This window comes from Apodemus sylvaticus, chromosome 15 (assembly GCF_947179515.1).
Source record: "Apodemus sylvaticus chromosome 15, mApoSyl1.1, whole genome shotgun sequence".
Taxonomy (NCBI): domain Eukaryota; kingdom Metazoa; phylum Chordata; class Mammalia; order Rodentia; family Muridae; genus Apodemus; species Apodemus sylvaticus.
Window position 1 is genome coordinate 82,988,397 of NC_067486.1, and position 25,969 is coordinate 83,014,365.

The 25,969-nt window shown below is 50.5% G+C and overlaps 2 protein-coding genes across 7 annotated transcripts in view; one reads left to right on the forward strand and one right to left on the reverse strand.

Moving 5' to 3' along the window:
- Positions 1-15,101, reverse strand: part of Arvcf (ARVCF delta catenin family member) — a 56,898-nt gene extending 41,797 nt beyond the window's left edge. For both annotated transcript variants that reach the window (XM_052158191.1, XM_052158189.1), the window contains exons 1-2: positions 14,886-15,101; positions 10,111-10,162 (exon numbers count right to left, since the gene is read on the reverse strand). The gene's annotated coding sequence lies outside the window, so the exon portion shown is untranslated. The remainder of the gene's footprint in view (positions 1-10,110; positions 10,163-14,885) is intronic.
- Positions 15,102-15,370: 269 nt separating this feature from the next.
- The window catches only part of Tango2 (transport and golgi organization 2 homolog), a 49,514-nt gene continuing 38,915 nt past the window's right edge, over positions 15,371-25,969 (forward strand). Inside the window, exons 1-2 of one of the 5 annotated variants that reach the window (XM_052158169.1) lie at positions 18,382-18,430; positions 18,588-18,675. The gene's annotated coding sequence lies outside the window, so the exon portion shown is untranslated. The other 4 variants (XM_052158173.1, XM_052158171.1, XM_052158172.1 and 1 more) reach the window with 4 other exon arrangements.

Below are 25,969 nucleotides of genomic sequence, written 5' to 3' on the forward strand. Positions count from 1 at the left end.
AAAAAACCACTCCCAATTATTAGAGATACAAATAAAAACACAATGTACTACATACAGTTTACACTCTTTTTTTTTTTAAGATTTATTTATTTATTCTATGTAAGCACACTGTAGCTGTCTTCAGACACATCAGAAGAGAGCATCAGATCTCATTACAGATGGTTGTGAGCCACCATGTGGTTGCTGGGATTTGAACTCAGGACCTTTGGAAGAGCAGTCAGTGTCCTTAACTGCTGAGCCATCTCTCCAGCCTCCAGTTTACACTCTTAACGACAGCTACTCCCAAAGGACATAAGGCAATCATTTTTTTTTTAAATAATAAAAGTGTTGCGGTGGTGGTGCACGCCTGTAATCCCAGCACTTGGAAGGCAGAGGCAGGCGGATTTCTGAGTTTGAGGCCAGCGTGGTCTACAGAGTGAGTTCCAGGACAGCCAGGGCTACACAGAGAAACCCTGTCTCGAAAAAACCAAATCCAAAAAACCAAAAAAAAAAAAAAAAAAAAAAAAAAAAAAAAAAAATGAACAGCCCATAGTGTCAACCTGTGAGGAATTTCCCCAGCTCCTAGGGGGAGTCCTGAAGGCACTGTTAACACCAGATATTGCCACACACAGGCATCTGAAGTAGTCAAGAAGACAAGAAGACAAAGGGACGTGCTCAGGGGTGGGGGAAGACGAGGGACCGCCCACTCAGAGCTTCGGTTTGTAGGTGATGCAGAACACCGTACATGTACTGAACACTACAGCAATGTCCCTTTGAGGTTAAGTGTATGTTACCATAGTTTAAAAGACTCTCCTCGTGTGATGTTGGGAGTCACTGAGCTGGGCTTGGGAGATGACTCAGTGGGTAGAGCGCTTGCCATGCAAGCCTGAGCAGCAGTCCGAATCCTCCAACCTGAGGTAAGGCCATGCCGTCATGAAGGATGGTAACCTCAGTGCTCCTGTGGGTAGGTAGGATAGAAAACAGGGGCGAGCATCCTCAGTCAGTCACGGTTCAGTCAGCCTGGACTGCACAGCTGCACTTCCTTCTCAGGAACCGACAGAGACTGGCACCTGTGGCTGTTCCCTGACCTCTTCACTATGCACCGCGAAAACTGTCTTCACTTTCACATGCAAATAGATACACACATGCTAGTACACACGTTACACACACACACATTACAAAGACTTTTAAATAAGCAGAAATGAAAATTTAAAAATATAGCATTGGGCTGGGTTTGGTAATGCATGCCTTTAATCTCAGCACTTGGAAGGCAGAGGCAGGCAGATCTCTGTGAGTCTGAGGCCATCCTGGTCTACAGAGTGACTTCTAAGACAGCCAAGGCTACACTGGGAAATCTTGTCTCAAAAAACAAAACCAAACAACTAAACAAACTACAAACTAACTATGTATACATAAATATATGTATATATAAATAAATGTTGGCTATTTAGAAACAGTGGGAAGGGTGGAGAGATGGCTCAGTAGTTAAGAACACTGGCTGCTCTTCCAGAGGACCCAGATTCAATTCCCAGCACCCACATGGTGGCTCACAACCATGTGTAATTCCAGTCCCAGGAGATCCAACACCCTCTTCTGGTCTCCTTGGTCACTGTAAGCACATGGTACACAGACACATGTAGAAAAACTACCTGTACTGTCAGGTTTTGTGTGTCAACTTAACACAAGCTAGAGTCATCAAAGAAGAAGGAGTCTCAGTTAAGGAAATGACTCTATGAGATGCAGCTGTAAGGAATTTTCTCAGTTAGTGAACAGTGGGGGAAGGCCCAGTCTATGGTGGGGGGTGCCATCCCCAGGCTGGTGGGTCCTAGATTCTACAAGAAAGCCAGCTGAACAAGCATGAGGAGCAAGCCAGTAAGCAGCAGCCTCCATAGCCTCTGCTTCAGCTCCTGCCTCCAGGTGCCTGCCCTGCTTAGTTCCTGTCCTGACTTCCTCCAGTGATGGGTTGTGATCTGGAAGCGTAAGCTGAACAAATCCTTTCCTCCCCAACCTGGTTTTTGGTCATGGTGTTTTCATCACAGCAATAGAAACCCTAAGACACCCATGCATATAAAATAAAAATAAATCTGCCAGTCGGTGATGGCACACACCTTTAATTCCAGCACTTGGGAGGCAGAGGCAGACAGATCTCTGTCAATTTGAGGCCAGCCCGGTATACAGGGTGAGTTCCAGGACAGCCAGGGCCATACAGAGAAACCCTGTCTCAATAAATAGATAAATAAGTAAACAACAGAAAGAAACAGTATATGGCAGGGGGAGAGACTCCTACATCATACATTAAGAACAGATTACGGGGTTGGTGGGATGGCTCAGCGGTTAAGGGCACTGACTGCTCTTCTAGAGGTCCTGAGTTCAAATCCTACCAACTACAAGGTGGCTCACAATCATGCATAATGAGATCTGATGCCCTCTTCTGGAGTGTCTAAAGACAGCTACAGTGTACTCACATATAATAATAATAATAATAGTAGTAGTAGTAGTAGTAATAAAGAACAGATTATGCCAGAGGCTAGAAATCCCAGAGACCCACAATAGAACTAAACACAAATGGCAAAAAAAAAGTAATAATTCCTAATGCCATCCTGCTATACTCATAGACTGGCATGTAGCCCAACTGTCGTCAGAGAGGCTTCACCCAGCAACTGATGGAGACTGATGCAGAGAGAGCTTGGGGAATCCTGTGCAAGAGAGGAAGGAAGGGTTGTAGGAGCCAGGGAGGTCAAGGACACCACAAGAAAACCTGCAGAATTAACCAAGCTCATGGAGTGCGCAGAGACTGAGCACCAACCAGAGCGCCTGCAGGGGCCTGCCTTAGACCCTTCACACACAGAGTTGCGGAGCTGGGTCTCTTTGGGAAACTCCTAACGGCAGGAGCAGAATCTGTCTCTGACTGTGCTGCCTGCTTTGGGGACTCTTCCCGCCTACCGGGTTGCCTGTCTAGCTTCAAAGAAGAGGAGGCCTAGTCTTGTTGCAATCTGATAGGCCATGGCTGGTTGATGTCCACTGAGGCCAGCTCTTTTCTGAAGAGAAGCTAGCAAGGAGGACTGGGGCGGGGGCGGGGGCGGGGCTGGGAGAAGAGCAGAACAGCAGTCTGGATGTAAAACAAACAAACAAAAACAGATTAAAGACACACTTAGTAGAGCATGCCTTTAATCCCATCAGCCTTTAATTCCCATACTCAGAGGATGAGGCAGGTGGATCTCTGTCAGTCTCAGTCCAGCCTGGTCTATATAGCAAATCCCAGACAGCCAGGACTACGTAGAAAGACCTTGTTCCAAAACAGTTTAAAAAGTGCACGCTTGTCAGCTTGTCATTGGCTATCTCTCACACTCCATAGTGAAGACACCTAATAATAAACATGGTTCGAGAGGAAGAAAGACCTAGAAAGTCAACCTGCGAGGCCGTGAAGCTGCCTGTTGTGCCTCTACTGCCTCTGCTTGGGTCAGAAGATTTAAAAAGCCCTAAACCTTCCTTCCTTCCCATGTCTCGTCATCTGGAGAGAAAGGTCAAACTGGGGGAGACAAGATCCCACTGTCCTTTGTTGGATTATAATCCAGAGCAGTGCTTAGGTATGTCTGCCACACAGGGAGAAGAGACCCAGAGCTGGAGCATGGTGCCCAGGTGGCACAGCTCCCTAGCCTGGCTGTGCCCAAGGAATGGCGGGGGTGGGGCAGGCAGACTGACTGCAAATAGATCAGAGACCTACATGCTGAGGGTATGTAGGAGGGCAAGGGCTGTGTCGCCCTGGCAGGCTGCAGGGCTGAGGAGGAGGAAACTGAGAGAAGCTGCTGTGGAGAACTGGTGTGTGCTGGGAGCTTTTATTATGAAAGTAACAGGGAGACTCACGGTGGGGAAGGCTATGAGAGGCAAAGGGTGAGGGGGGGGCAGGCCTGACAGCAGCTCCCACCAGCCACAGGGAATAAAGGAGACTCTTCCCTGAGCTTGGCTGGTTCTGCACATCAACAGCATCGGTGTGGGATGGGAGGCTCTGAGCGAACAGGGGAGACCCAGGGCCATGGGGCCCTCCCACAGGCTGCTCTTGCAGGCCTCACTGAAGCCTGTACACAGCACACACATTCTGTTCTGCTAGGAGCTCAAGGTCGAGTCCAAGTTGTTCTAATACAGGAAAGTGGTTCTGGGTGCGTGAGGCATTTTCTATAGTAATCCAGATCTGGCAGAGATCTGCAGTTTGCACCACAGGAAAAAGGGAGAGTTTCTGAGCATCTGTGGAAGTTGCAAGGCTGCAAGAGGAGGAGCTGAGCTCTTGGGAGGTAGCTGAGGTGGGTGCTGGCAGATGCCAACCAAAGAAAGGGCACAAGAGAGTAGACTATGATTTGTAACATGGGAGAACAGGCGCTGGGTCCCATCCTAAGCACAGCAACACAACAATATGTGAAAACTCACAAGGAGGACTGTGGTGCTAGTCCATGGGGTTTACAAAGAGGACTCACAAGGAGGACTGTGGTGATAGTCCATGGGGCTCACAAGGAGGACTCACAAGGAGGACTGTGGTGCTAGTCCATGGGGTTTACAAGGAGGACTCACAAGGAGGACTGTGGTGATAGTCCATGGGGCTCACAAGGAGGACTCACAAAGAGGACTGTGGTACTAGTTCATGGGACTCACAAGGAGGACTCACAAGGAGGACTGTGGTGCTAGTCCATGGGGTTCACAAGGAGGACTCACGAGGAGGACTGTGGTGCTGGTCAGTGGGGCTCACAAGGTGGACACTACTTACTGGTTCTAGTTGTGAAGAAACAAACATGGTTTCTTTTAAGCAGATACTGACTAGTTATTAAAAGTAAGGTCACAAAGGAAGACAGCATTGCAGTGGCCTCTCAGGTGCACCCAGCAGAGACTGGTCCTGCCGTATTTGGGAGGCATGTCCCATTTGTGTCACCATGAGGCTGTGGCCTTAACTCCAGGCCTGGTGTCAGTGTGGCCCTCTGAGAAAGGAGGTGGGAAGAGGACATATACCTTGCTGAGCTAAGCCTGCGCCATCCCAGAGTCCGCATGGCCTAGGTCTCAGCTTCCCTGTCGGTCTGCTCAGTCTCTCTCCACATGGCAGCCTACAATGGTCACCAAGGATGGGCCCTGGCGGTGCTCTCTGGGGTACAAAGTAAAGGCCCCGGGGAAGACCCACTGGAGTCCCCTCTGCGGCCTCATCTGGCAGAGCTAGGCCGGAGAGTCTGGAAGCACATGCTGCCTAAGAACTTCAGGAAGGAAGCATTTCAAAAAGTTGAATTTGGCGTTTTCAAGAAACTTAACAGGCCACTTGCAAACATCAAGAGGCACCACAGAAAACCATAACTCTGCCGCATCTCTCATCCTCTGCATCCCAACACAAGTAACCTCCTCCAGGCTGTACTGGCCAGAAAAGCCTAGGACTGGAACTCCTGGGTGCACATCTTCCTGCAGTGGGAGCTGATACAGTAACTCCAAGGTTCCCCAGCTGAGGATCAGGCTGGCACAGGGACACCCAGGCCTAGGGGCATCTAAGGCTCTCTTACCCAACTCTGCCCAGGAGGCTTCATAGCAAGGTCTCCAAAGACAGTGCCCGGGGGCAGGCCAGCAGCTGAGGTGAACATACACAAGGGTGAGGGAAGGGAAATTCACTGAGGAAGGTAACACTGAGGTTGGGCCTAGATAAGCACAGGGTGGAGACAGGAACCCAATCAGCTATCCCAAGGCAGCTGATGACCCAGCAGAGGCCCCCATCCAAGCACAGCCAGGGCTTTTGTCTCTAACTTGGGTACTCCAGGCCCTGAGAGACTGGGTGGCAGCCCACCATGCCACTGGGAATCACTGTGAGCAGGGGATGTGAGGTTTCTTAGTTTCATATCTGTTGCTGTCATAAAATGCTCTGAGAATGGAGGTTGTCGGCTTGGTGCCACATCCCAGCCCCTGGGGGACGTGGGGGAGAAGCAGCTCATCACACCGCTTTCACAGTCGGGAGCAGAAGAAAGAGTGCCTGATCCCGTGCGTGCTTGACCAACTCCATCTCAAACACCTCATCCACTTCACGCAGCTCAGGACACTGCCTACGGGATGGTGCCACCCCCAGTGGACTGGGTCTTCCCACATCAATTAAGACACCCTTCCACGGACATGCCCACAGGCTCCTAACGTAGACAATCCCTTATTAACAATCTCTTCCCTGGTGATTCTAAGTTGTGTCAAGTCAATAACTAAAGCTAACCAGCACACCTGGTGTGTTAGCATTCTTTAGAGTCACAGAACTTAGAGAATGAATCAACATCCTCTCCCTGCACTCCCTTCCGTATAGAGTGGCTTACAGGCTGGCATCTAGCTAGTCCAAAAATGGTTGACTATGAACAAAAGGTCCAAGAATCTAGTGATTGTTCAGTCCACTGGATGTCTCAGCTGATCTTCCGTATGCAGCAGAATCCTGAAGAAGTAGGTTCTAATGCCAGTGAAGGAGTGGATTCGCTAGGGAGGGCGGGAGGAAGCAGGCAAAAAATAGACAGCTTCCCTCTTCCATGTCCTCACAAAGGCTTCCGACAGAAGGCAAGGTCTTCCCACCTCAAAGATTCGGATCAGAAGCAAATCTTTCCACTTCAAATGATCAAATTAATCAAAAGGAACCAAACCAAACAAAAACAATAACAACAAAATCACACACAGCAACAACAACAAAAATACCTCAACAGTGTGCCCAATCATTTTGGGTTTTAGTTAATAGAAGTAGTCAAATTGACAACCAACGATAGCCCAGAGGATAAGAACGAAGACCACCCACAGCAGAACAGAGCTGCCTGGGCAAGGGACCTCCAACTAAGGTCCCTTCATACATCATGGCACCAGGATGGCTCAGGGTTAGTCAGACCCTGAAGCGCCAGCAGTATCACCAGTCAACACCAGCATCCCACTTAGGACCAGACACCTGGAAGGAGAACCAGGGTACAGATGGATCTTTATAAAATTGAGGCCAGCCTGGTTTACACAGCATGTTCTAGGCCAGCTAAGGCTACATGAGTCCCCGACTTCAAAAGCAAACAATATGTGCGTGTGTACCCATATATGCATGTAGAGAGCTAGAGGACACCCATGTCCTGGACTATCGCTTTCTACCTTATTCTTGTGGGCAGTTCTCTCAGTGACCCTGGAGCTAGGCTGATGGTCCTCTTGTCTCTGTCCTCCACAGTACTGGGGTTATAGGATCAAGCATGTAAATATGCCCAACTTTTTAAAACTAAGATGAAGATTTGAACTCAGGTCCTCATACTTGAGCAGTGAGGACTCTTACCTGTTGAGCCATCATCCCTGCCTCCAATACTTGGTCTTTTTAGTGAAAGCAATGAATACTAGCTAGGTACTGAATGCGTCGCTAGTGACAGCAAATCTGAGACCTAAGACCACATACACACACACACACACACACTCACACTCACTCCATACCCTTTTAATATGAACATGGTCTCCCTTTACTAAAACTTAGGCAGCTGAGTTCATGAACTGGGGATAAGCAGCAGGGGTCAGCACCTCCCAAGTACAAGGGAGGAGCCTTACCCTTGGGACAGCACCTTCCTGACCATGTTCCCTCTTTCAGAGAAGTATGACATTTTCCATTCTTACAAATAGAGGACACTAGGAAAGAAACAGTTCAGGTGCAACAGGAAAAACAAAGTTAAACCTTCATTTTGCAGTTATGTCAAAATAATTCAAGGCAGATTAAATCTTGAGTGTAAAAGCCTAAAGTAGCAGCATCTAGTAGAAGACAGACACTATTTATGTAGCCACACACCAGGGAGGACGGACAACACAAAGTGCTAGAGTAACCCTAGAATGGGAAAACAGTCCATGTTTTCCAGTAGTATGAAAAATTTTGATCATCAAAAACTGCCACAAAAATGTAATTGTGCAAGAGGCAGAGAGTGAGCAGAGAATTGGTATCATTAATATTTAAAGACTTAAACTAACGGGCTAAAAAACCCATCGATCCCTCTGGGGAACCCTGGTGTTGGGCACCGCCAGGTAGACTTCTCAGAGGCGGCAAGAAGGCTGGGCTAGGTGTATGAAGGGAACAGTTTACCCAGGCCTTGCCTCAGGTGTGTCCCTCCCTCACATTGCCCTCAGGCTCCCTCCCTTCAGGGACTCCCATTAATCCCATCTCATAACCCCCAAATTTACAATTGTCCTTGTTCATCTCCTCAGAGATCCCGGAACTCCTCAGCTGCATGTGAGGATGCAATGCTCCCAGTGGGCACGTGGTGCTCCCAGCGGGCACGTGGTGCTCCCAGAGGGCATGCAGTGCTCCCAGCAGACACGCGGTGCTCCCAGCAGGCACGCGGTGCTCCCAGCAGGCACGCAGGGCCAAATGACTAAAGGTGAGCAAGGGGGCAGCGCATGAGTGCTTACCACTGGCCTCATCTACCTTGGCTCCAAGGGCAGAGACACACTTTAAGATGTAACAGAACAGGAAGCCATAAGCCAGAGCCAAGGTTTTGCTTGCCAATCTATAAAATGGGCCCAGACCAAAGCAGAGGCGGTACAAATGATGCCAATCGTGCCTCCAAAACCCAGAGCAGGCATGAATAATCAATCAAAAACAATAGAACACAGACAGACAAAGGAGAGAATGAAAGAGAGAGGGGTAAAGAAAGATGAGGAGAAGGAGCTAGAAGCAGAGAGGGAAGAAAGGACAAGAAAGGAGGATGCGGGAACAAAGAGGTTTCAGGTTTGCCCTGAGTATTACTGGGCCATCAGCTGAGCCCTGGCTAACCTGGCCTCCCGATGTTCAGCAGCCCAGGACAAGTTGAGAGCGTCTGAGTAGCTGATTTAGGATCCTGGCTTTGATCCCCAGCATCAAAGGGGAAACAGTGTGAGGGGTACAGCTCCTCTTTGCACTGTTGTCCCCTAACACGTCACTTGTTCTATAGAAGTGCCATGGGCCAAGGCCTGGACACTCTGGCCCAGTGAGCCCTGGACAGACCCTATGCTTTTTTTTTTTTTTAACTCAGAAACCACTGAGTGGCTCAGTGGACTGGACATTGAAATATTTGGTCAAATGCTGACCCTCCCACACACCAATAGACATGGCTCATCTAGCCAGAATCGTCCCACAGCCAAGTTCTCTAGTAACAGGTGAAGAGAAATCAGACCAGCCTATCCATCTACTGTGCCTGATAGTCCTTAAGAGAGGGCCCCCAAATATCCAGAAGCCTCGTGCTCCTGGGTCTGTGGCTGCCACCTTCTCCGCAGCCCAACATTATGGGGCCAGGTTTCCCCTCAGCGCACAGTGTTAGCTGAACAGAACTCAGTGAATGACAGTCTGGACAGCTGTGGTGGATAAACAAGAATGGCCAGGGGGCACTTCTTGGAACTATCCGCCATCCTGCCCCAAAGCATCCACCACAGCCTGTCAAATGCCATCAAAGTGTCTCTTCTGTTCATAGAGTACCAGAGGACACAGGAACGACCATGCCACCCTACCTGCCACACTTCATGGGCATCACACCTCTCGGTGCCACCGAAGCTGGCAGCCATAATTTACAGATGAACAGAGTAGGCACCCCAGCCAAGCCAGCCCACACAGCAAGGCTAGGATCGGAGCAGTGTCACTGGATCCCCTACCCTACAGTGGCAGAAGGGTGAGGGAAAACAACAGGCACACCAAACGGCAAGGGTCATTCACTTTGCAGGTCCACGGAGCCTTGGGGCTTAGCTGCAGTGGACAGCTGGAGGCTCCATGAGCCCTCGGGCAGTCAGAAGCATCCCTGAGTTGAGCTCTAGGCCAAGCAGGCTGTGCTGACATAAGATACCACCATGGCTGGCATCCAAGCTGAGGTGGACAGAGATCAGACCCAGCTAATGTCTTCATTAACAATGCCCAGCATCCTGCTAGGTCAGCCACACTGTGGGCTCACCCTCAAGACAGACATCCATCAGGTGGCTACTGGAGCCACTGGGAAATCTAAGTGAGCATGGCAGGCCCCCATATTTGGTCCTGTCCAGCCTTGAGACTGTGCCCAACCAGGGAGAAGCTGAACAAACAAGAGTACACAGTGCTTGGGTCCAAACCATCAGGAAACTAGCCACACCCAGCGACCTCAGCAGGACACTCTGCCATCCTGAGCAGCACGGGTGACTTACCTATTCCAGGGGATCTCAGCAAGTCCTAGCACCCATCTTGTGGACTCTGTTCCTATAGAGAAACCAGAGGGTACAACGTGATGCTCCCCTAGATTCAGTCCCTTCTGGAGATAGGCATATTGGCCCAGACTGTTTCCCAAGCAGGACACTGGCCTCCTGACCCTAAGGTTGCCCTGTGGTGCTCCTGACTCAACCACACATTGTACACACTTCCCTGTCTCTGCACACAACTGGAACTGTAGTCTGCATCAGGTCGACTTCCCTTCTGATGAGGTTGAAAGGTCAGCGATATGGACTGATAGAGCCCTCTTTCTCTTCCCAGAAGACTGCATCATTAGGGTCTTGGGGCTCCACATAGTCTTCCAGACCTGCAGCCCACACCTCTTTGTGCGATGACATCCGCCTCTCCCAAGGCTCCCCAAAGCTCACTCCAACCTTGGCTCCCAGTTCCTATGACACTGGTGGTAGGCAAGTCGTAGGACTTGGTCCTGCAGCGTGGACTGCTCACAGTGCATGGAAGTGACAGCACTGGTGTCTGCTCTGCACGTAGTTCCACCATGGCTCTAAGGAATCACCGCTTCCTGTCTCGGCAGTCCAGGGACACATTCCCTACTGGTATGTCTGAGCCTAGGGACACTGCCTGAGTTTTTATGTCATAAAAGTGAAAACCTGTATGACACAGACAGTCAGGAATGTGTGGGCAAAGAAGAAGGTATCTCTGCGGCACTATATTAGTAATGGGTTTGTTTCCAGACCGCTCTGGGCCTCTGTCCAATCCTGCTCTGTGGACTCCATCTACTTGGTCCTTGAGGTGGTCTGTGTCTCACAACAGCCTATCAAGCTTTTGGGTAAGAATTCCATCTAAGCTAGACTGAGGGGTGGGGAGGGGGGGGGGAGGAGGGGGCGGGTAACAACAGAGGCGGGGCAGTACAATGAGCCTAGTTTGCTGGCAGTCCCTGAGGCCCTCTGCTGGCCATTTTTAGGCCAGGCCGTGGCTGCCAGGCCATTTGGTAGAGAGGTTTCAAGTAGAATGTGGAGAGCTGGTTAAATATCCGAGTGGGATCACGGAATATATGGGTGAGGGTCAGCGCACAGCACCAGAGGCAAGGGGAGCCTGGCCCATGCTCAGGCAGGACTGGCTAAGACTGGAGGAGCAGGGGAAAAGAGTTGCTTGCCCACTAAGCCTTCCCCCAAGCTGGGGCAAACAAAGCCTCTGCCTGGGCAATGAGCCCCGCTCTAAGCATGGCATTTCTGGGACAACTTTGCTTTTAACTTAGATGTTAACCTAGACTTTTGTCTCACAGAGAACCATGTGACTTTGTTATCACCCCGATGCTCAAACAGTCCCTCACCAGGACTTCCCACACATGAGTTATGAGCCAACATCTGACACCCATTGACTGACTGTCCAAGGCAGGTATAAATCCCCATTTTACAAATGTGAAAACCCGAGCCGGGCGTGGTGGCGCACACCTGTAATCCCAGCACTTGGGAGGCAGGGGCAGCGGATTTCTGAGTTCGAGGCCAGCCTGGTCTACAGAGTGAGTTCCAGGACAGCCAGGGCTACATAGAGAAACCCTGTCTTGAAAAACCAAAAAGGGAAAAAAAGAAAAAAAGAAAATAAATGTGAAAACTAGAGCTAGTTCAGGCAGGATCTGAACTCAAGTCTTCCTATCCCTAGGGTTTCCCAAACTCCTCGCCCAGCAGGAAATGACATGGCTGCAATAACATGACCCCTGCCACGTGGGACTCTAGGACAGAAAGTAGGAGAAAGGTGGAGAGGCAGAGGGGCTGCAGGAGGCAGGGTGGAAGGGGTCACCAGAGGAATGTGTGTCTTTCCAGGAGTGCTCTCATCACAGGGGCATGGTACATGAGTGGTCAGGGTAGAATAACTATGGCCAACCTGCTGGGAGCCCGAATCACGAGACACACAGGAAATGACCAGCGAGATTGGGCAGGGCCGTGAAACAAAGGCAGATCTAGTGATGGGACTCAAGACAGTGCATAGCCAGCTTGTAACCCTTTGACCATCCTGCTGCACTCCACAGGCTCTAGGGTCATCCACCTGGCCAAAGAACACTGGGTGCTTTGCTATGCTCCATTTCTCCCATGAGGATGGTCTAGCCTAGCTTTGCCATAACCTGCCTCCCAGGCACACGTACTGGGCTTCTCCACTAATCCGTTGAAACTAGAGACACTGCCACCTCATGCCTATACCCAAGATCTACTCAGTTGGGGAGGGTCTGCAGCTGGGTCATAGTGCCACGCCACTGACCAAACCACAGGGCTTAAGACTGGGGTACAAGCCTGGCCCAAGCTTAAACACCAGACCAGCAAGCTATGGGCCAGCAAAGGCTGACCTACCTGTAGAGTTTCCAGGTACAAGGCTGACCTACGTGCAGAGTTTCCACAGGCACAAGCTGGATCAGGCCAGACTGAGCATGAGAAGCAGGTAACTTAGGATCACACACATGCCCACCATGGATCAGGAAGGCCTGCCTAAGAGCTTGCTCGGTACTGACTGTAGTGTACCCTCAGCAGGCTGTAGTCCTGCATGGGTCTCCTTGGGCTCTGCTCTATACACACAGGTAGGACGGAAAATGCAAGTAGCGCCGGGCGGTGGTGATGCACTTGAGAGGTAGAGGCAGGCAGATTTCTGAGTTCAAGGCCAGCCTGGTCTACAGAGTGAGTTCCAGGACAGCCAGGGCTACACAGAGAAACCCTGTCTCAAAAAAAAAAATGCAAGTAACTGGGAACATGCCCTTCTAGTAATTAACATGGGCACAGATACAGAGAGCCCTTCAGCCACCAGGCAGGGAGACTTCGTCCTCCTCGATGACTAGTACCTGCCACAGCCAAACTATTCCTCCCGACCCATCACAGCAACACACCAACTGCTGCAATAAACACTCAGGTGTCCACACACATGGGCACAGCTCATGTCTTGACTGCCCTGCAAAACCATTTCTGTCTACCAGTGCCCTTCTGGGTCTAGGTGTCACTATCCCATGACTATGTGGCCCTCACATCTCCCTCAGAGCTCGAGAAATCTGACTCCTCCCCAACTGCGAATCCTGACGATCGGCCAGGAAGAAGCACAGCGCTGGCTTTCCAGCTAGGCTTGTGTTGAAGAGCCCCAGGCTAGTCTAGCGGGAAGGGAACTCAGCCGGAATCCCTGTGCTGGACGAAGAAGGGCAGGGTGCGCAGCCCCACTCCTCCAGAGGCTGTGCAGGGGGTGCCTGGGAAGAGGCAACCTAGGGGGGTCCGTGGGAGAGAAGGACCCTACTGAGCCACAGAGCAGACTGAGGGTGGGAGGGGTATAGTAGCTGGGACACAGAGAGCCTGGGTCACCAGCGTCTGTGTAGGCAAGTGCTGAGGATGGCACATCTAGGAGGCCCCAGGTGGGCCCTGGCTTGGCCATGCTCCGAAGTAACTCCATCACCATGCCAAGTATTTCCTGCCTACTTCTGTGAAGGGCCCTCATGGACATTCATGGTGGTCATAGAAGCAAAAGGCATCAAATACCTCAGATGACACAAGATTGTAGGTCCAGGCCTTTCCTTATAGTTAATATCTGTCTAGACCACCTGCTTCTGAAGCAAACATAACCTCAGAACACAAGGACCAACTTCAACAGTCCTGGTGTATGTCACTATCCCAGGCTCACAGATCCTGAGACACTCCACAAAGCAGGCAATGCTTGCTCTGGATAGACAGCCTGGGTCCTGGACCAGAGGAGAGGTAGAAGGACTGGGGATCCCATGGTGGAATTGCAGGCACTCAGTGCATAGCTGGTCCTGCTTAGGGAAAGATGTTCCCAAAGACATGGGGCATGGCTCCATCCCCTGACTTTATAAAAGTAAGCATGTGTTTTGCATTTCGGATTGTTAGCCCACATTAAGAGTCTAGCCTAAAAGTTAACACAAACAGAAGCATTTGCTTGCTTTTCTGTCATTTCTAAATGTCTAAATCTACAAAGAGTCCCCTAGTACCCTAGACATTGATACCTGACACTGAAACAAATACAGTTAAATATTGAATATAAGTTAACATTTAATTATTAAAAAATTAAAAGGAGAAAGCCATGGTATCCAGGCCTCCTGCACAGAGCAACTCCAGACTTGCATATTCTCCAGGGCCGGTGTTCCACTGAGGAATGTAGGAGTATCTAGGGAGGAGATTCAAGCAGGGACACCAGACAAGGGATTCCCAGCAGCGCCTCCTCTCTCTTTTGTGAGGCCTTAAGAGCATCGCGGTGTGGGGACATTCCCTTAGCATCGCCAAGACCCTGCGCTCACCAACGCCACGCCCTGTCACCCCAGGAAGTTCCCCAGCCTCGCCGCCCCAGAGTCCCTGTAAAGTTTCCTTAGTCGTAGGGTCCCTGCTTGCAGGCGCTGCAGTGGCTCGCCGAGGGCAAGGCTGTGGGAGCTGGGTCGTGTTCAACCCGGCGGCGTGAAACTGGCGCGGTGGCCAGGTCGGACAGAGCCCTGAGGTCATGCACAAAGGGACCCGCCCCCTGCCTCCCCGCCCCCCCATAGACCCGTGTCTATCGGGGACCCGTCGTGGGCTACAGCCCCGGTGAGCAGAAGAACCAGCTTCCGAACCCCACCCAGACCTAAAGTCCGAACCCAGAACCCCGTCCCTACCCGAGTCCGCATCTCAGTCTAGAAGCTAAACCCAGCCCGCTCCCTCAGGACCCACCCCCAGTCTAGGCCTGGACCCAAGAGTCCAGCCCCAGGCCCACACCCGGACCCCGCCCACCCGGCCGAGCTCACCTGGCGTGCGGCGTGGGCGGCTCCGCAGCGCGGCCTCCGCCCCCAAGACAGGCGTCCCCAGGTCCCCCGGCACTCGGGGAGCGGCCTCTCCAGCGCCCTGCACCAAAAACGGCTCCCGGGGCCACAACTTGTGCGGGTGAGGGGGTTGGTGAGAACCCTCCTCCCCTACCCGGAGCAGCCAGCAGGCTAACCCTCGCACCCCTCCCGCGGCCCGTGCGCAAAGCGGACCTGGCCGGAGACGAGGCCTCCGCCCCGCCCCATCCAATCGCGAATTTTCCCATTGGTAGAGAGACGCGCCCCGCAACCCGCGCCGATTGGACGGATGTGCAGAGATTGCGGCTTGCTGTTGGGCTCCTGGTATTGTCAGTCTTAGCCAAAGATCGGCCCCCCTAGCGGAGAAGGCCGAGGCCCTGACACCTGCCGGGATTGCTGTGGCTGCAACAGCTGCGGGAAGCTCGGAGTTGCTCCCTCCAGGCCACCTTCGGAGGAATTCTGGGGGTTAGTAGGGCCTGAACTGCAGCTTGCAGGACCGGCGGTCACTCCCGGATTCTAGCAGCGTTGTCTCCATCTCCACCCCAAGTTCGCAGGTATCCTGCTGTTTGCTGGACATTGAGTGTCCATTCCTTTCTATTGGCATAGAATGGTATTTCTCTCACACTCGGCAAGAATGTTGGCCTGCTGCTGCTCCCATTGTACAGATAGAAAACTGAGGCTTTAGGCGACCAGGGCGTGAACCCAGTAGTTGGATTTCCAGGCTTGGGGCCACACTCGTTGCCCCCATAACCCCTGCAACAAGGACAAACAAGGTCAGCTAGGCTGGTGCAAGGTGAGGATGGCTGCAGTGATTTAGAGGGCAAAAACAGACTCTAGAAAAACTAGATTTTTTTAGTTCAAGGCCAGCCTGGTCTACAGAGTGAGTTCTAGGACAGCCAGGGCTATACAGAGAAACCCTGTCTCAAAAAACCAAAACCAAACCAAACCAAAACAATACAAAACAAAAAGCAAAGAAAAACTAGAGCTTTTTTCTTCTATGAAACCTGTATTTACAGAGCCTTTGGGGACTCCCCACAGCTGCATGAGACTGCTCTTTCCTGAGGCAATGACAAGAGTCCTCAGCCCGGGAAAGGGGAGTTATGTGTTTATCTGTTTCCCACTCCACCCTGGTGTCCTGATTTCCTCTGCCCCACTTTAAGTCTTGGAGAAATATCAAGCCGCTTTATCTACTGCCTGAAAAGATTAAAATACTTTCCCCCCAGGTAGAGTACACCAGCCACCTCTCCTCAGTGACATAAGGAAGCCGAGGGGACCTACAGGGGATGCTGGAACATAAACAGGAGATGGTAGTGCAGACAGACAGTGGAAATGGATCTGGCCTGTGCTTGCTTAGAAGCCTTCCTTATCCTGAGTACACCTGGAAACTCTTCTAGGCCATTTATGTTTCCCAAGGCCTCTACAGATAAACAGATAGTGTTAATGGAGGCCAGGGTGTGTGTGTGTGTGTGTGTGTGTGTGAGAGAGAGAGAGAGAGAGAGAGAGAGAGAGAGAGAGATTGTCAGGAAGAACTTCTTAACTAGTTGGCACTTAAATCCTAAAAAGGTGTTTACAAAAAATGGTGAGCTCCCGTTCTGAGGAATGCACAGCGAGCCAGACTCAAATGGGGGAGAATGCCAGAGTGCATGCCTATCAGAAAAGGACAGGAATCGGGTCCCCTTCCCCTCATCAGACTGCCTAGTTGGGCCTCAGAGGGAGAGAATGTGCTGGAACTAGATGTCCCAACCAAGGTGAGATGGTACCTAAGGGGTCCCCCCTTCTCTCCAAACATAGCTCAAGCATAATAGGGCATGGGTTTGGGACTGGGAGGAGGGGAAAGAGGGGAGCTGCAATCGGGATGTAAAGTTAATAAATAATTAAGGACAAATAGGGGCATAGGTTCAAATCCCACCAAAGGTCTACCTGCTGCCTGTGATGGGATTTGAACCACTGTCCAACATGTTCTTACATCTCTCTTGATGAGAAAGCATCTCCAACCCATGCCTCACTCTCAGGTTCATGGCTTGGTGCTTTGAGGACAGGCTACTGTGTATCTGCTATATCCCAGACCATGTTCTTTTAGCCTCAAGTCCATGTCCTACTTGTCCATTACTACCTCTCAGTCCTATAGTCGCCAGAGACAGCTGGCAGGAGCACAGGGTGACTGTGCTAAGCTGGAGGAAGAATGGAAGTGCCTAGCTAGGTCTGCCTCCTGCTGGCCAGGAGTCATGGCGTCATTTGCAAATGGATTCCTTTAGTTCTCAGGCTGCGTGCTGGTGAGGCTGTGTGGGAGCGAGCAGAGCAGACCTGTGGCCGGGTCTGGCTACAGCCTTGGCTTTGCCTCTCGGAGTTCCAGTTTTCTGCAAAGCATCAGCATTGCATTTGGGACCACGGCACCTAAATCGTCCATGCCACTAATGCATGCCACTTGGCATCTTTTTAAAAAATTCAATCACATTTTATTTTGTGTGTGCACCACAATGCCCCTGTGGTGATCAGAGAATTACTTAAAGGACTCAGTTCTCTCCTTCCACCATGTGGATCCTAGGGATGGAACCTAGGGATGGAACTCAGGTGGCCAGGTTTGACAGTGAGCAGCTATACCCTGGTGGTCATCTTGCTACCTAGCCATTTATTTTACTTCAAGTGAAGAGCTTAACTGCTCTGAGCAATTATATTTATATCTCTAAAGTGGAGTGAATGAGAACTGGGCATCAAGACAACTGGGTTGAGAGCCTATAGTACATTATCATTGTCTTTAACGTGATTTTGATCCTTGTATTGAGTACTCACCTTGGGGAGGACCTCTGATGCTCCACCTTAGCGATGCTCAAGCCCCTGACAGGTGCAGGAAGCCCCCAGTGAGTGTCTCGGCCTTGTTCTAAATGTCCCGGTCATTCTCCAAACATAGCTCAAGCTTGGTAAATTCCTCATCCTTGGAGTCTGGACCTGCACAGCTTCTGTGACTACTTAAGCACTATGGAAGGCATGGTGGAGCAGAAGTCCGTGTTCTGTGTTGTTTTCTAGTGCGGGGAATACAATAGATGAGGAGTCAGAGGCCAGGAATACAGTCTGTCTGGTTGGACTTGGAGGCGACAAAGGGAAGGGAGGGAGGGCTATCCAGGACAGATGCTATATGGTCTAGAGGGAAAGACCAGGACACGGTCTAAAGGGGGTGGGGATGGGTCCAGCGCCTGAACCGGGCGCGGTACAGGGGCTTTCTCAGTCTCGCAGAGATAACCCACAGGCTGAGGAGCTGTGGCAGCATGAAGGGACCAGATGCCCGCACAGCTCCAGCCTTGGCGCATCCCCAGTCTTGGCGCAGCTACGAGGGCGGAGAGCTGTATCTCTGAGTGACAGCCCAGAGGGCCAACAATGCCGCGGTTCTGGGTTCGCCGCTCCGCCCTTCGCTGCTGCGCCCAATAGCGAGCGCTCTGGCGGCGGGCCGGGCGGGTCCTGGGCTGGCGGCTTAGGCGCGCGGGTGCGGCACCCGGAAGTCGGCGGCGGCGGAGGCGGTGAGTGTGCCGCGGGTGGCTGGGGCGAGCGGGCTGCGCTCCTGGCGGGGCTGACCCACAGTCGGGCGCCTTGCTTCTGGAACGCGGTCTGGACCAGGTTGGTCGAGGGCGAGGCGGTCCGAACCTTCTCGTCCTAACTCAGTTTTCCGTTTCTAAGGCATTAAATGGAAACTAAACGGCCTGCTGGTTCGGGATTCTAGTCCGACAGACCAGACTGTCTCTGACAATTGAAAGCAACCCACACGGTACTGGAAGATGTTTCTGTTTATCCCCGTCAGAATTAGGTGTGGGGAGGGGGTCCCGGCAGCAGGAGCAGACTTGCTGTGTAAGAGGCTAGATTGGCGGGACAGAGGGCTGCATGGTTGTTGCGGGGTGGAGGGCTGCAGTTTCTAGCCTTAGGGATTACTCTGGAGCCATGTCGTCCCTCTCACTCTGAAACCTCCTCCTGTGGCCTCAGGCCTCACAGTAGTAGACTGCAAATGCTGGGTCATCCTTATGCCTGATATGGGCTTTACTGGGCTGGCGTGGTAAACCCTTGCTCAGAACGGGAGGTCATTGCGTGTAGGCTGCAACCTGGGCTCATTGGCAGTGGAGGTTTTGCTTGTTTTCCTCTTGGGCAGTGGACAAGGAGGACCTGATGTTGAGACCCAATCCATCTACTCTCAGCATCTTTCCTGTGTTTCCTTCTAACCGATAGGTCACGCCTTTAGAGTGTACCTTATGCCCTTGCACAAGTCCCTGATCCTCCCCCTCCCCCACCTCTCCCCAGTGAAGTGTCTTGCTCAGCAGACCTGTCTGCTGCCTGGGCCTACTGACTACTGCTTTGCCACTACTAGGCTCAGCCACCTTCTTTGGGGTAGACGTGACAGCTGTAAGGGACAGGTGAATGACATGTCCTCTAGACAACTTTTTAAGGTAGTATTCATTGGTCTAACCTTGTACATAGTGAAGGAAACTCTAAGGAGTCCAAGGCTGCTGCAGGCCAGGGTGGTTGGCTTCCAGGCTGTGCTTCTCCCCCTGTCCCTGAGACCTCCCGGATCATGTGATCTGCTGTAGAGGGTGACCATTCCCAGATAGAACAGAGCCTCTGCCCTTCCAGATTCCTAGTGTTGCTGCAGCGATGTAGGATGCTGTGGTGTTCACATCTCTTCAGGTTCCCCTGCCATGGTCCCCAATCCCACATGGTCATTTTACTTTTGTGTCTTCATTTTACATAAGTGTTTGGGGGACACGTGGCAAAGAGGCACAGCTCCCAGCTGTCACTGTCAGCAGCCTGAGAACTTCCCCTAGTTTTAAGGACCTAATCTCAGGTCACACCTGGCTTTAATGCTGACAAGAATTCTAGGCTAGCCAGTTTATGAAGCAGAGTTGGAGACTGTGTTAAAGATATTTCAATAGAAGCTTAAGTAATGAAGATTAGGCACAACAGAGGCACCCAGAGAAAAAAAAGGGTAAAACATACTCGAGCTTGGCTTGGAGCTTCTCAGAAGCACCTTCTGGAGTGATTTTAGAAGTTCTGTCTTATCTCTTGCCCGGTTTTCCATGGCTCCTAACTAGGTTAAAAGTCAAAAGCTCAAGCCTCACAGATAAAGGAAGGTAGGATCTCTTCCTGTAAACAGTTTTGTTTGAGGTTCTCTGACTGTGTCTGAGTTTAGAGATAAGGCCATACCCAAGGTCATATGCATTTTTTCATGCTTTAGGCATGTGTATTGCTATCTTAACATAAAATACCTGTCAATGAGGCTGGGCTTGGAGGCTCACACCTTTAATTCTAGCACTGGGGATGCCAGGCAGGCATGTGACTGCGAGCTTAGTCAGGACCACACAGCGAGAACCTGTCAATCAATCAATCAATCAATCAATCAATCAATAAATGTAAAAGTCTGTATGAGAAGCATGGTTTGCACCGGCAACCTGCAGCGCTGGCCATGCTGGACCGTTTGCTTTGCCGCTGGCAAACACTAACCCCGGCCCGGGATGAGGTCCTGCTCTTGCTTCTCACTTCCTCATTAGGCCTGTGTCTCCATCCTGCCTCAGTGAGATGCAGAACTCAGTCTGATCACCTCCCTGCTCTCACGTATGGTACCCACAGCCCTTCCCTGGGTGAGGATGACCAGTGTGCAAAGTGCAGGACGGGGAGGCTTGGGGGAGTTCTGGAAACAGAGGCAAGCTTGTTGTTGACACTATGTGGGGAAGTTCATCTTTTGGTGGTCAGTCAGCTCACCACCGTAGTGACTGAATCTGGGATGTATTGGTTCAGGGCCCCTGACAAGGTCACCTCAAATGGTTGATTTCTGAGATAGTCAGTACCACTTCCACCTTCCATCTCAGCTGTGCATTGTTCTTTGAGGTGATAAGTCTTGACTAGGTTAGGACTTGCTGTGTTGCTCAGGCTGGCCTTGAGCTCTCGGCTTCCAGGGTGTTGTCAACTTTGTTATTGTGTGTGTGTGTGTGTGTGTGTGTGTGTGTCTTGCTTTGTTGCCTAGGCTGACATTGAATTGTGCGTGCTACACCCAGCTTCCTTTGGGGATTTCAAAACTCACGTGTACAGACTTAAAAGACCATCCCCCTCCATGCCCCAGCAGCTCCTCCCGGGCCCACTGCTAACACTTGTGTCTACTGGCCAGGTGTGTCAGTGTTGGCCTTTGCCCTCTCTGTGAGCGGGCCGTGAGCTAGGGAAGACTCCGTAGCCAAGAGCACTTGTTCTTGCACAGGCTCTGGGTTTAGCTCCTAGCACCCAGATAGAGTCCAGTTCCAGAAAAGCTGGTGTCTTCTTTGACCATCACAGGCACCAGGAATGCACATGCTACACACAGACATACATGTAAGCTAAATACTCATATGCATAAATAAATTTTTTAAAGATTTATTTATTTTATGTATGTGAGTACACTGGAGCTGTCTTCAGACACACCAGAAGAGGGCATTAGATCCCATTACAGATGATTGTGAGCCAAAAAGTGGTTGTTGGGAATTGAACTCAGGACCTCTGAAAGAGTCAGTCTTAACCACTGAGCCATCTCTCCAGCCGCCACCACCACCCCTTTTATTTTTAAGAAATGCCATATTTTGTCTGGTTCTAGATCAGCCAGGGCTCCTGTTTCAAAAACAAACAAACAAACTAAACTAAACAGAGTATCCTATTTATGTATTTATTATTTAATACAAACTGAGGTGATAGAAGCCACCTGAAGGCCAGGCCTGTCCCTGTTGTGGGGGCAAGGGACAGGCTGGCTTTCCTACCAGGGGGAAACTGAAATGCTTGCCTACCCTGTATCCTCAGCTTTCTGTCAAACACACAGGATGTTTGGTTTGTGCTATTCTTTTGAACTGTGAAGAGACAATGACACCCTGGTGTGAGGCTGAATTAATGTCTTCAGAACATTGGGAAGATCTGAGGAGAAGGTATCACAGGAGACCATTTGTCATGGTGAGCTGCTGTGTAATAGCTGGATTGAGCAGTGTTGGCTTACAGAGCACTGGCTGCCGAGATGGGTGGGGAGGAGGTGCTGCAGCTGATTGGTTGCTTGGGAATTTCTCAGCCAAGATCTCAGGAATGGCGACATTGTGTTCCACATGTGTTTACCTCTTCTGCTGGCAGCTCCCTGGAGCCCAGATCACAGCCCATCACATCAGAAGCTTCTGTCTGTCTTGGCCAAAAGAAGAGCTACTTGAGCCAGCAGTGATTTGGCTGCAGGGCCTGGCCACAGACCATCTTTTTCAGACTGATATTTCTACTTCTTGTCGTTGAAGTTGTAGGCTGATTGCACGAGTCCCACAGTCTGCCCAAAGCCTTGATCAGACACTCCTGATAGACTGTCTCAAATTGTTAGCTCTCCAGCTGGGAAGTCCTTTGTGTGTGCTCTACAGTGCCACCTTTCTGCCCACACACCTTGCTTGCTTTTTCCTCCAGGGCCCGGGTGTATGCTGCACAGTGCTCAGGTGAATGAGACTGGTCAGGCAGTGCACTCATGCTCTGTCCTGGGCCCCTGTGTTCTGTGCCATGACAATGGCACATTCTTTCTGTCTCTTTGCTGCATGGCGAGAGAGCAAGGTACATGGGCTCCCTTCTGGGGCTCTTTGGAGGCAGACAGTTTTCTTTGTCCTGAAGCATGCCAACTGCAGGTGTCCAGGCTTTCAGCATCTCACTTGATAGATTCTGTTAGGGAGCCCATCCATTCACAGGCAGAGACAACGGCCATTGCTGGCACCCAGGCGTCTGCTTCTTGTCAGACTGTCCCTGAGACCAGATGGTTCTGTCTGCCTGCTGACTCCACAGACAGGTCTTGCTTATATCTAGTCTGTGATGGCTATTCCTGGTTGTCAGCTTGACTGTATCTGGAATGAACTACAATCCAGAATTGGAGGGCTCACATGTGATCAAGACCTTGAAGCTGGAAGATACAAGTTTCTGACCTGGATCTCGGAGTGGAGATCTTGAGGCATAGTGGATATGAAAAGCTTAGGTCCGGGCAAGGTAGTACACGCCTTTAATCCCTGGAGACTAAGGCAAGAAGATCTCTGAGTTCAAGGTCAGCCTGGGACAAACCAAGTCCCAGATCCAAGGACACATGCCACAACTTCTGCTGGAGACCTACATAAGGACATTGGTCCCTATGTTCTGTGACTCTCGAGAACCCTGACTAACACTAATCACTGTACAGAAGACAATGATGTTCGCTCTCCTGGCTGCTCCCTACTTGATGCTACGTCAAGGGCAGGGGCTTGTTGCTCTTACCCGCTGTGCAATGCTCCCGGGCGGGGCAGCACCACTGGAAGGCTACAGGCTGCCTTTGAGCTATGAGGGCTTCAGGCGTAAGTGTTCAGTGCTCATAAACGACCTAAGATATGTATAATGTTGTGGGTCCCATGTCCAGCAGCACACAGACGTGGGGTGTTGAAGCTATGGACCGCCTTAATGTATTGCTTCATGGTCTTTGGTACTGGCACACTGTCTAGCATGGATAACAGGGATAGTGCTATTTCTGGACTTAGAACCACAGCTTTTGTCCCAACAAGCCAAGTTCCATTACTGTCCTCAATAAACTATGTAAAAGATTCAAATTAAGGGTCTGGAGAGATGGCTTAACTGTTAAAAGCTCTTGCTGTTCTCACAGAGGACCCAGGTTCATTTCCCAGCACCTACATGATAACTCACAACTATCCATAGACATACTTGATGTACACAGACATATATGCAGACACTTATACTAATAAACTAATAAAATGCTTATACATAAAATAAATTAAAAAAAATTAAAGACCTAATAATAATTATAATATTGCTATTAATAGTGAATAGCAGTAAAAGGCGGTTTCTCCATTGTGGCCACCTTGGGAAGGAGGACAAAGAGATTGAGTAGCATGCGCACCCCCATGCTTACCCATAAATCCTGTTCCACAAGGCGCTCTGAGATAGATGTCAGGTGATCCTTTAAGGTGCTGGCAGGGGAAGCTGTAATATGGAGTTGTTGTCCGTGTGTTTGTAATCTTTAGAGGGGGACCTCTGAACTTAGTAGATCTGTGAATAAGGTCATAATTTAGAAAACCAATCCTAGTGTCCCACCTTACCTCAGGGCTGCTACATGCCCATGGCTTAACAGTTTAGAGAAGGTGCTAGGTAGCCTGTAAGGCCCATTGACTCCTCCACAGGGGCAGCCTCTCAGAGCTAACATTTACTGCAGGGTCCCTAACAATGAGGGTACAGTTTAAATAGAAGGTAAGACGCGTCACTAAGCAGGACAGCAAGGTCACTAAGTGTGTCCTGCCAGGCTGGTTTCTCTTGTGAGGTCGTATGATATGGTGACTGTTTCCCTGGGTTGTCCGTGGCCTTTCGCCTCTTCTCCCAGCTGGAGATCCCTAGGAGGATGCAGTTCCTTGGGATCCTTGTTTTTAACCACTGAGAGAGTCAGAATGGGGGCACAAGTGTTTAATTAATGTGTCCTCCTTTCTTCCAGACAGGCCAGTTACAGTACAGCACTGATGGTCCAGCTAGGCTTCTACAAGACACCCTTTTTTTGAGCTAAGGTCTCCTATATTCCAGCATGGCCTTAAACTGAAGAATGGCTGAAGATAACCTTGAACTTCTGATCTCCTGTCTATCTCATGAGTGGTAGAGCTCTATATATACACACTACCATACGACTCTGTTTAGTTTTTCACTGCTGTAGCAGAGCAGCCAAAGCAGGCCAACTTTATAAATAAAACAGATTCCATTCTTGCTCTTTCTTTTTCTTCTTTCTTTTTTCTTTTCTTTTTTTGATTTTTTTTTTTTTTTGAGACAGGGTTTCTCTGTATAGCCCTGGCTGTCCTAGAACTCACTCTGTAGACCAGGCTGGCCTCAAATTCAGAAATCCGCCTGCCTCTGCCTCCCAGAGTGCTGGGATCACAGACATGCGCCACCACCGCCCGGCTTAGTTTTTGATATTGAACATACACAAGGTGTAGTTCCAACTCTGGCAAGCCCCCGTCTTCCACTGGCTGCACTGTCCAGAAGATTGACGTGTCAGAAGATGTAGTGTCTTGTAATTACTTGCTTGTTCAAAAACCTACAAGCCCACTTTAGCCCTTTCCAAGGCCAGCCTCCTCATTTACCTAAGGGCCTCCCTCTAGGCCTACATTCTTTTTTTTTCTTTTAATTTTATAATTTTTATGTGTATGGGTGCTTTGCCTGCATGTATGTACGTGTGCCCCATGCATGTACGTGCACTACTTGCATGTAGTGCTCTCAAATGCTAGATGAGGGTGTCACCTGTGTTATATACAGTCCGAGCTGTCATGTGAGTTCTGGGTCTCAAACCCAGATCCTCTGGAAGACCAACCAGTGCCTTTAACCACTGAACCCCACTCCAGCCCCCTAGACCCAAACTCTTTTGGCCGTCCCAGCAGCTCTTGGCACCCTTGCCCCGTGGGGGTGGTGAGGCTGAGTTTGAGATGTATCCAAACCATAGATAGCATCTGTGAATAGCCAGGAAAGAAACCGGCTCTCCAGACACCGGAGCAGAAACTGGGGTGAAGGTTAACTGCTGCACCATTGGAACCTGGGGATGCTGCCAGGCCTGAGGGTTTGGGAGTGTTACCATGGGACCGGCTGGATGGGTCAGCCAGACGTCCGGGCATTAGCTAAACGTTTGAGAAGCTCAGTTGTTCTCCCTTGCATTATCCAGACAGGCAAGGCTGGTTTCACTTTGGGCTAGGAAGGAAGCTATTTAAAAAGACAGGAGATAAAAAACTTAGGTAGTAAAGGTAGGAAATTTTAGCCAGGTGTGGCATATTCCTGTGATCTCAGGACTCAAGAGGTAAAGGCAGGAGGAAAAGGAGTTCCAAGTCAGTCTTGGCTCTAGAGTGAGTTCAAAGCTGTTGCAACTTAAAATTCAGGTTTGTGGGAAGGAGCTGACATGAGATCAGCCTTCAAAAGGGCTTTGTGGGCTGGAGAGATGGCTAAGCGGTTAAGAGCACTGACTGCTATTTTGAAGGTCCTGAGTTCAAATCCCAGCAACTACATAGTGGCTCACAACCATCCATAATGAGATCTGATGC